Raw genomic sequence first — 9,950 nt, forward strand, 5'->3', positions numbered from 1 at the left:
GAAACGAGCAGCGGACCTTCCCGCGGAAAAGTAGCTTTGAATCCACTTATCGATGAAGAAAGATGGATCATGTGCTGCCATCTATCGGTGACACTGTGAAACAGCAGTGTCTAAGGGTCGGCAATTTTTAATGCCACTAGTTTCTATAAAAATTCTGTTTTGGAGGGAACTAAAGTTAGTTTCACTTATTCTCCAATATTTATTTCCCAGGCAGTCTTGGCTTCAAGTTAAAGCATCTGAGGATGGGAATGACCCATCTTTCACCCTCACGAAGCTTGTCTGTAAAGTAGACCAAAAGGAAGGGGGAATTCCCACCCTGTCTCATTACTGTCCAAGCCGACATACTTCCCCTTCAGGATGGTTTGAGGGAAGGAGGGACTGTCTGCTCCTGTCAGAGGGATTTCAAAGAACATACTGTTCCCAGCCTTTAGATCTCCCCGATTGCCTCATTGGTCTCCCGAGATTATCATATATTATGTGCAAAGGGCATCTTTAAAGCAAAACAAAATAGTCCCACCCTGTTTGGAAGCATGTTGATTCTAAATGGCGCACCATTGTGAATAGTCCCCTGGGCTTATTTATTAAGTGAGGGAAACTGGACATCGAGGTTCTGCCGCTTCCATTCTTAAAGGGTCTCTGCTTATTAAAAAATAAAAAAAAAAAAAAAAAAAGGCACGTCCAAGGAGAGTTAACAAAATTGTATATCTAAAATGTTTACACTGAAAAAAAAATCATTTTTAATGAGCAAATTCAATGCAGTTTGTATTATTCATTATATAATTGTAAGATTTATTTAAAATATTAATTCATAAAGCACACTAGCAATGGAATGAACAGCCGTGGTACACAAATTTGAAACACAGTGTGTGTATATATATGTATATATATACACATATATATATATGTATATAGGTGTGTATGCCAAGTACTCAACTTATTTCTAGGATTTATCAGTGAACAATGCATACTAAAATCTCTGACCCTCAAGCATATTTTCAGATGGGGGGAGATAAACAATGAATAAACGGATTAAGACAATTACATATAGCATTGGAAATAGTGGTGAATGCTGTACAAGAAAGGGTGCAGGGAATGGGGGTGGGGAGTGTGTGTGGAAGAGTGAGTTGTAATTTTGAGTTGGGTGGTTAAGGTATGCTGGCATCTGAGCAGAGAATTGCAGTGTGTGAAGGAGTTAGCTATGTGGGTATGGGGAGAAGAATTCCAAGCAAGGGGAGCAAGCAGCTTGTGCAAAGGCCCTGAGGCAGGAGTGTTCCTGGATTAAAGCAGGAGGTGAGTGTGGTTGGAATGAGGAGGGGGGCAGTGGGGACAAGGAGGAAATGAACTTGGGAGAAAAATTCACTGGGACTGCCAGCTACCCTGGGTTTATTTAACTACCCAGAATGTTCTAGGTCAGGGATTTTATGTGCCAAATCCAGACAGCAGCAAAGCGGCCCTGTTCTAAAAGACTCAGCTACTCAAGGCAGGAAAGCACAGGGCCTTGGTCCGTACACCTAGAGGGAGCAAATCTGCTCTGCCTACCTAACCTCCGTGCCTGGTGACGTCACCCCTCAGTCTTGCTCTCATTCCTCCTCCTTCAGAGCAGGCTTCAGCCCAGCACATCCACCAGGCAGAGGAGGAAAGGCAGTAGCTGCCTCTGCTCCCCACCCCCCTCGCCATGTTCGGCTGGCTGGGCAGCAACAGACCCAGCGACAGACCTAAGGCTGATCTTGGAGCCTAAGAAAGGATGAAGGTGGACAGATTTCAATTACGGAGTGCGCCTCCACACTCTCCTTCTCCATCTCCAAGTTAACACCGTCCTGTGTTCCACACCTGTGCTAAATGTCCTCTGGTTCTTCATCTCATTCTCACTTCCAAGTTTTCTCTAACTCAGGGTTTCTCAGCTTCGATGCTAATGACATTTGGGGCTGAATAATTTTTTCTTTTTTTCTTTTTTTTCCCACATATTTAGGGCTGGATAATTCTTATTGTTGGGGGCCACCCTGTGCATTGCAGGGCCGTCGTGTATTGTAGGACAGGGATCAGTATCTCCGGCCTCTAAACTCGAGATGTCAATAGCACCCTAGGTTGTGATGACCAAAAATGTCTCCCGGCATTGATAGGTGTCACCTGAGGTACAATATCGTCCCCAGTGGAGAGAACCAGTCTAATGTGTGGCTATAGTTTGTGGGACGATTTTTGACATCCTGTCCTATGAAGTCTCCCTTTTCCTTCCTTCCCCTACTCCGTCTTTTATGTAATCTTGTTCTCTCGATGACGCTTTCTGGACTGATTAGAAGAGAGGTGCTGGCCTCTCTCTCCACTAACTACTACGACAATATGTCATCCTCAAAGCTGCTGTTTTAATCACATAGTCTGCATCCCAACTCCCTGATGTGTTTTTATGTTGTTTGGACAGTGCGGCTCTTTCATATGCGGTCTGCACTTCTACCCACGAAATAATCATGTCTTTATTCAGTAATTTTCCTTGTTAACTTAAGGAATGTTTTTTGTTGATGATAATACTGATGACAGAAAACTCCCAAAAGTTGTTAGACGCCAAAATAATCTTTGGCAGAAAATCCTGGGAAACTCCCGGACTAGTGGGAAAATTACTGGGTTTTGTATAATATAACAAGCCTTTACGGATCCTAGGAAGGGAGTTGTTAGCTGGGTTGCAGGTGGGGAAACTGATGAAACAACATCTGTTATGAAATGTTCCATAAAACGTGTGGTTGAGAAGTGATAGAAACAGATCTCAGCCTTCTACGTTGTCATCAGAGAAATAGCAGCTCAAAGAAAGTTAGAGCCTGAGAGGCCCTTGAGGAATCAACTAACATAATCCCCTCATATAGGAAATAACAAAACAGAGGACAGAGAATACGTGTTTTGCCCAAGAGACATAAAGAGCTTCAGAGTCTGGATTTGAACTCGGTTCTCCTGATTCTCTGTTCTGATTTGTGATGAAGTTTCCTCAATCCACAGCAAAATTTAAAAAATAAAGATAATTTAGAAAGGCTGTCTTAAATGAGAATTAGTTACTTTTTTTTTGAGAATTAGTTACTTTTTAAAAACTGTCCTTTATCCTGAGATTTATGCCCTTCTGGCCCTTCTACATTTTTTTTTTTGAGAAAAAATATTGTCTCTATTAATAAATAATGACTGTAGATGTATCTGGAGTTTTGGGGGTTTTCTTAATGCTTGTATTTTAACAATGCCAAAGCAATTTACCACTACCACCACTTCAAAAAAAACCCCAAAACCAAAACAAAAATCTGGGAACCACTGATGTAGACTCTTCATATCCAAAGAACGATGGAGATTTTCTTTTCTCTAGAAAGCAAGGCAGGACACACAGGTCTATTGGGTGATAGAAAATGGAGGCCCCCAGCTGAGCAATTCCTATAAACAATGATCACCCAACGACCCAGACTTTGGCATCTCTGGGATCACCCTTCTTCCTTCCTTTCACTCCCTCTCAGTGAATGAGAACTTTCTGGAGTCCTCAGGCTTGACTCCTGACATGGGGCCCATCTGGATCACCAAGGTGGCTTTATCTGGTCTGAACCAGACTCCTAGGTGTATCTGGTTGGAGCAGGTGGGGTTGGACTCTGAGCCACTCATTGTTCTTGCAGGATGGGGCTTACTCTAAGATACAAATGCATTAGAATATTAGTTCTCCAATTGTCTTAAGCCCTCTGCTTGAGAAAAGAATACCAAGATCCAAAGAAAGACTTTTCGATCCTTATAGGAACTGGACTGACACTGCTCCTCCTTTGTACCATTAGCCCCTAGCTCACTCCTGCCCCTAGGAAACGGAGAGCCCAAGTTACCAGAAAAGTTTCATCAGGCTTGAGTCCCCACCAAAGTGTCCTGGTGTACCACTTTGACCAGACTATTCAGATTCCACATTTATATCTCAACAGAGTCTTCTGAAGACACCAAAAAATTAATCAGAGGAGGTCTGTGAAATCACGACCCCGCATAGTCAGAGGCTGCCATGCCTCATGCCTATGAGCACCCTCCAAATCATGAAGCTCACAGCTGCCAACCAACATAGAAAGAAGGATACGAAGCATTTTAAAAGAGGAACGTGACAGCAGGATGTCTCAGAGGGCTGCAAGAAATTTCAAAGGAAAAGGAAACCAAGAAAGGAAAGATATGTGGTCAACATTTATCTGTATAACCTCATCTCCTCATTGAATTTCTTTTTATCCAGTTGCCACAGCGTGTCAGGGACCAGATAAAGATTTACTGGGATAGACTATTCTAGTAAGTTTACAGCTGGCCGAGGATGAAGTTGCCTTTACATTTTGACTATTTCTTGGACTGTTTTAGATGGTCTCACATGACACATTTGCGATTCCAGGAAGCACAGCTGCAGAGAGGAGAGAAGAGAACCAGCAATGTCAAGGGCTTCGTGAGAGGCCATGCTCAGAAGCTCGGCATGTGCTTTCTCTTTTAATCTTCACAACCAGCCCATGTGGGAAGTATGATTATCCTCACTTTACAGAGGAGGAAACAGCTTCTCAGAGGAGTTAGGTAACTTGCTCCAGGTCACAGGGCTAAAAGAGGACAGAACTCATATTCAAATCCAGATCTTCCTATCTCTAAAGTAAGCTTTTCACAAGACTGCAGGGCTGTAGGGCATCTGGCCATCCAATGTGTTTGGGAAATGGGGAAAGGCAGTGTGCTTTCTGAGCTGTGATATGATGTGACACAGAGAGAATCTAAGGGACAGAGGCAAAAAAAAAATTATAGGTACAGTCAGCATAAACACACAGCGCGGGATTAATCTGCTTGTACCAGGTTTCCTGTGGTCCTCGATGTCTGAAGTACTCTATAGAGAACCGTGCCGGGTAGCAGAGGCACTTCAAGCAAAGGAAGGACGAGAATTTGTACTCAATACAGAATAGACTCAGGATTGCCGTGTTCCATCTGAGCCAATATGAAGGTGGACATTGGATGAGCTTGTATTTCTAACAGTTTCTGGAGTCAAGAAACTTGTAAAATTGTTTGTGTGACATCTTTACTACAGACCTATTACTCAGTTGGCTCACGCTTTCATTTCAGATAATTAATATTAACTGATGTCAGGCATATTATAGGTTTAGAGCTAGAAACAAAATTATACTTAAAGAGGCAAAAAAATCTCAAAAGTTTTTTAGAAATATCAAATCCTTAGGATCCAACATGTGTGGTTTTGTGACAGCTCAGGAAATCCGCTGGCTTCTGCCACGGATCTGAAGATTGTTTACATTCCAGTGGAATTCCTGGGAAAGTCCAGAGCTCTCTGTGCTTTGAAAACAATGGCTTATGGAGATCAACTTCCCAACTGCAGCAACCTGACAGGAGAGAAGACCCAAGAGGGTCTTTTTCAGGCGGGATGGGGCCAGAGCAACATTCCTCAAGAGCCCTGCCTGTTTGCTCCCTTGAGCTGAAACCAGAACTGGTTTGCAGGTGGGCAAGCTGCTGCCTGCTGAGGCATGGCTGGGCTTGGAGAAAGGTGGCTGCTACGCCTCTTATCATTAGTAGCAGTCATTGCTGACAGTCTCTGCAAGTTTCCAGAGTCACGGCCATTCCCTGGACAGGCTAGGTACTCCTCAGGTGTGGCTACCTTTTTCATTGGCTAAGGAGTCATGGAAATAGAACCAGCAATATTTCTTTTTAAGCTACACTAAATCTCTCCTTTTGCAGAAGAGGAAACTGAGGCTCTGAGAAGTTCAATCAGTTTTTTAAAACTACACAGTTGGTTAGTGGCAGGGTCAAGCCAAGGAGCCAAGATTCATTGGTTTATTCAACACATATTAGTCAAGCTCCATACTATGTGCAGGGAAAGAGCATCATCTAAACTAACAGTTTCTGGTAGTGAAGGAGGGATGGATTTGGGTGTTGGCCTATCCTTCAATTTTGTTCAATTATCAACCTCTTAAGAAAGGGAACCTGATTCTCAGTTAAGTATAACAAGCCAAACATGGAAGTATCATTCTTCTTGCCTGGGGCTGACTTAGGGATGGACATGTGATCTAGTTCTAGTCAAGCAGATGTGAAGGGAAATTTGCTGTGGGGCTTAGAAATATTGCTGGGAACGATTTTTCTTCGTCAAGGGTTGTCTTCTCTGGATGTAATGCCTGGAACTGGGACTAGCCTGTTGACAGGTTAAGGCTAGCTGAGAGGCGAGGTGGGAGGAAGGCTGAGAACTTGATGACATCACTGAACTTGACAAACCAAAGTCGGAGGCCCAGCAACAGCACCTGTTGATATGTGAGTTGATAAAATTATCTTACTGATGATAACTAGTTGAGTTTTCCAATCCTGGCAACTTAAAGCATCCTTCTAAAAAATGTGATGTTTTAGTGGTAGGTCATTACTAGGGTTTGCATGTAACGACTTCTATTTTCTCTTAAGGAAGTAGAGGGATGAGAGATTTGAAGAAAGTGGAGAATTGGAACGCAGCTCCATAGGGAAATTCAGGAGTGCTGAGGGCCTGAGAGATTATAGCAGGACCAATCTATTGACTTAGTTACCTTTCTCCAGCTGTGCTCAGCAGCCCCAGGACAGTGATGGAGAAGATGGATAATTACATTCAGCAAGAGTTGAGGTTTTTCCAGGTCGACACTTCCCCTTTCCTCTCTCTGCCTCACCAGTTCAACTCAATATTGAGGCGTCAGTTCAGCTCAATACTGAGAATGTCTACCACGTACGAGGCACTCCTAAGTTCTTGTAAGGATACAAATATTTTTGTGACTTCCAGGTTGGCCCAGATCAATTCAGAGGCTCTCCAGGTGGGTCCATGGCTTCGTGGCATTAAACGATCTTCAAATGTGAGATTATATATTGTCAAAGTGGACAAAATATAACCAAATAGAGAGTAATAATATAATCACATGAAAGTATGCTTTCTTTTAAAATTGTAACATAAAATTATCATTATGTTATCAGCCATTTGTAATTTTTTTTTATTTTCTGGAAGACATATTTCTCCCAGTTGCCCACTTCTGTATCATTTAATAGCTTTACATTGTCTTATTTTGATTTTTATTAATGATGTTGTTATGAACAGAATTGCCCCCCCCCAAATTTATATGTTGAAGTTCTAATTCCCAGCACCTTTGAATATGACAATATTTGGAGATAAGGTCTTTTAAAAGGTGATTAAGTTAAAATGAAGCCATTGGTGTGGGCCTTAATCCAATATGATTGACGTTCTTTTAAGGAGAGGAAATTGGGACACAGGCATGAGCAGAGGTAAAAGTACATGAAGACACAGGAAGAAGATGAACACCTACAAACCGAAGAGAAAGGCCTCAGAAGAAACCAACCCTGAAAACACCTTGATTTTTGGATTTCCATCCTCCAGAATTGTTAGGAAATAAATTTCTGTTGTTTAAGCCAAAAAAAAAAAAAAAAAAAGTGGACAAAATAATTCACATGAAAAAGAAAATAAGTCTCTGCAGACCACTTTTGCCTTTGGGTTAAAAGCAATGAGAAATGGAGATCAGATGCTCCAGGTTTACTTTAAAAACACCGATTTTAAAGTAAACCTGGAGCAGCTGCAGCACGATATTGATGCATATATTCATTTGTTTATTCCACACTCCATCACTAAGGGACCCCCACGAGATGAGTTCATGTGCTGTGAAGTGCAGACTTGTTCTCTGGAAGCAGAATGGAGGAATCTGATAAAAGCTAATGTTTACAGCAAAATTCAGAATTTACAGAGAGAAAAGAAAACCATGAAGGGAAGTGCTGTCTCCTCTTTGGACTAGAGGTGGACGAGGGGTGGTCGGCTAGGGAGGTTTCCGTGGGAGTCCGTGTAGAAATTCTCTAACTGGGGAGGATGGGGAACACATTTTAAACAGTAGCAGAAGACGGCTAGAAGGCCCGGGGCCTGGAGCAGCCTGGCCTGTCTGGGGCACTGCTGGTGGTGTTCTGGGGCTCGGGTAGGGTCGGGAGCTTCAGGAGGGTTGGTGGTAGGAGGTCAGAAAAATTTGAGAAGCTTGAATTTAAAACTGCTGAAGAGAGGAAGGCATGGAGGAGCTAAGGAAGGCAAATAATGCCATCAGATTTATTTCTTGGAAAAACAGCCTGTGATAGTGCAGAGGCTGAGCTGGAAGGGGAAGGGAAAAGAGGGAATGGAAATGGAGAGGTGTTTCTGTCTGTGAGAGAAACATTCTAACAGGCATGGAATTCAAATTTTAAAAAAGAAGAGGTCTCAGAATTTGGAGAACAGAGACTCTATAGACCATCACGTTTGGATTTACGAGTCAAAAGCTTATTTCTGAATCCTTCGGCATGTTGGAGTTCCTCCTTGTGCTTTCTTAGACTGTGATGTCTTGCAGAAATATAGTCCGATGGCCAAAAGAAATTTTTGAAGGATTGCATTCATCCTTGACTTGGGTGGTTAAAAACAAACAAACAAAAACAAATGTGAAAGGGATTCAAATATACAACTGCAACTACTTTTACAACAAAGTAGAAGTGTTTCCTCTGAAACCCTCCTTCTACACGTGCTGCCTCTCTCCACGATGTGCTAAACCTTCTCTCCATCCTCAGCCTCAAGTGGCTCACCTCTCCTGCCCATCCCACACTCTCCCTCTGCATCTCCATCTACAAAGTCTCCCAGTCAGAAAGACCCCATCTTCACCAGAGGGGAAAATGGCACTAGTGGCGAGTGACCATCTTTGGTGGGTGGGAGAAGGGGAGGAGGCTGGGATTACCCCCAGGTTAATGATACTTCATCCCATCATAGGACTTTCTCTCGTTAAACTTGTGTTGATTTGACAGGATGCAATCATCAATATGAAATAAAAATTGAGACAGTTAATCTGAGTGATTTTGAAAAGGGGAAGAGATTTCTGTTTCAATCATTCATCTGTGTTACTTTTTCCTTTTTTAAAAATAGACTTTATTTTCTAGAGCCGTTTTAAGTTCATAGCACGTTTGTTGTAACAGAGGACCAATGACCACTCAGTGCTTAAGGAAAGTTCTGACTTAAGCAGAACCTGGCTACAAAAGATTTTACAGGTTAGGAAATTTCCTAGAAAACAAACTATGAGAAAACGACCTTGATGCTGCTATCTAGGCTTTCGTGGATTAACTGATATGATGATTAAAGTGTAGTTTGAAGCTAAATGTTATTGAACTTTAAATCTTTGCCAGGGTTATTTCAAGGACCCTACTTGTATTAATTCACTTAATCCTCATAACCATCCAATTATTATCGTCATTTGGTATCTGAAAACCTGTGGAACTCAGCTAGTAAGTGGTGGAATTAGCAAGGGCACAAATCCAGACTACTGGGCTCCAAAACCCGATTTTAATCACTAACCTTTGATGGTCTTGTGCAGAAATGTTGAACTTCTATCTCTCTCTGGGAAATGCTCCCTTGGGGAGAAGTGTAGGGAACATGGGGTCTGGGTGCTGAGATGAGGTCTAGCTCATGGAGACAAGCCATGAGGTAGGACGGGAAGAAGCCCAGAGGGCCCAGATGCTACGTGCATCTTGTAAATCACGTTATCTGGATTCAGAGCGTTTCTGTCTTTCACTGCTTCTGTTGAATGCTCTTCAGGGAGAGGTGAAGGCACGAGGCCCTCCTTTAGGAGGGACCAGTGCTGCCAGAGGCTATCATGGTGGCAGCAGTGAGGATTAGAAGAAACTTCCCAAGAAGGAGAAGGAACAAGTCAGAGTTACAAGGCCCGATGGCCTCTTTTGACATAAGATTCTTACTCCATTGTGAATATTGGAAAATCTGGATGTATTATATCATGATTGGAGGAGGTAGCAGTTTTCTTTCAAAGGGCACAATATAGCAATTAGAAACTAAAAGCATTCTTGAAAATGGAGACCAGGAAAGCTACTAAGTTATGAGGCTTTTCTGTTCCTCCCCTCCCCATCCCACCCCTCTTTAATATCCTGTGTCGATATTAAGATTCGTGTTAATACTATTGATT

The 9,950-nt window shown here is 42.5% G+C and overlaps 1 long non-coding RNA gene across 1 annotated transcript; it reads left to right on the forward strand.

Annotated features, from left to right (window-relative positions):
- Window positions 1–5,682: 5,682 nt before the first annotated feature.
- On the forward strand, window positions 5,683–8,735 carry LOC113608683 (uncharacterized). Its single transcript, XR_003428392.1, has 3 exons — window positions 5,683–6,261; window positions 6,752–6,782; window positions 7,214–8,735. It is a non-coding gene; the product is annotated as an uncharacterized LOC113608683 (long non-coding RNA).
- The last annotated feature ends 1,215 nt before the right edge of the window (window positions 8,736–9,950 follow it).

Source organism: Aethalodelphis obliquidens, unplaced genomic scaffold (assembly GCF_003676395.1).
Source record: "Aethalodelphis obliquidens isolate GAN/ISIS:26980383/991018 unplaced genomic scaffold, ASM367639v1 scaffold3, whole genome shotgun sequence".
Lineage (NCBI taxonomy): Eukaryota > Metazoa > Chordata > Mammalia > Artiodactyla > Delphinidae > Aethalodelphis > Aethalodelphis obliquidens.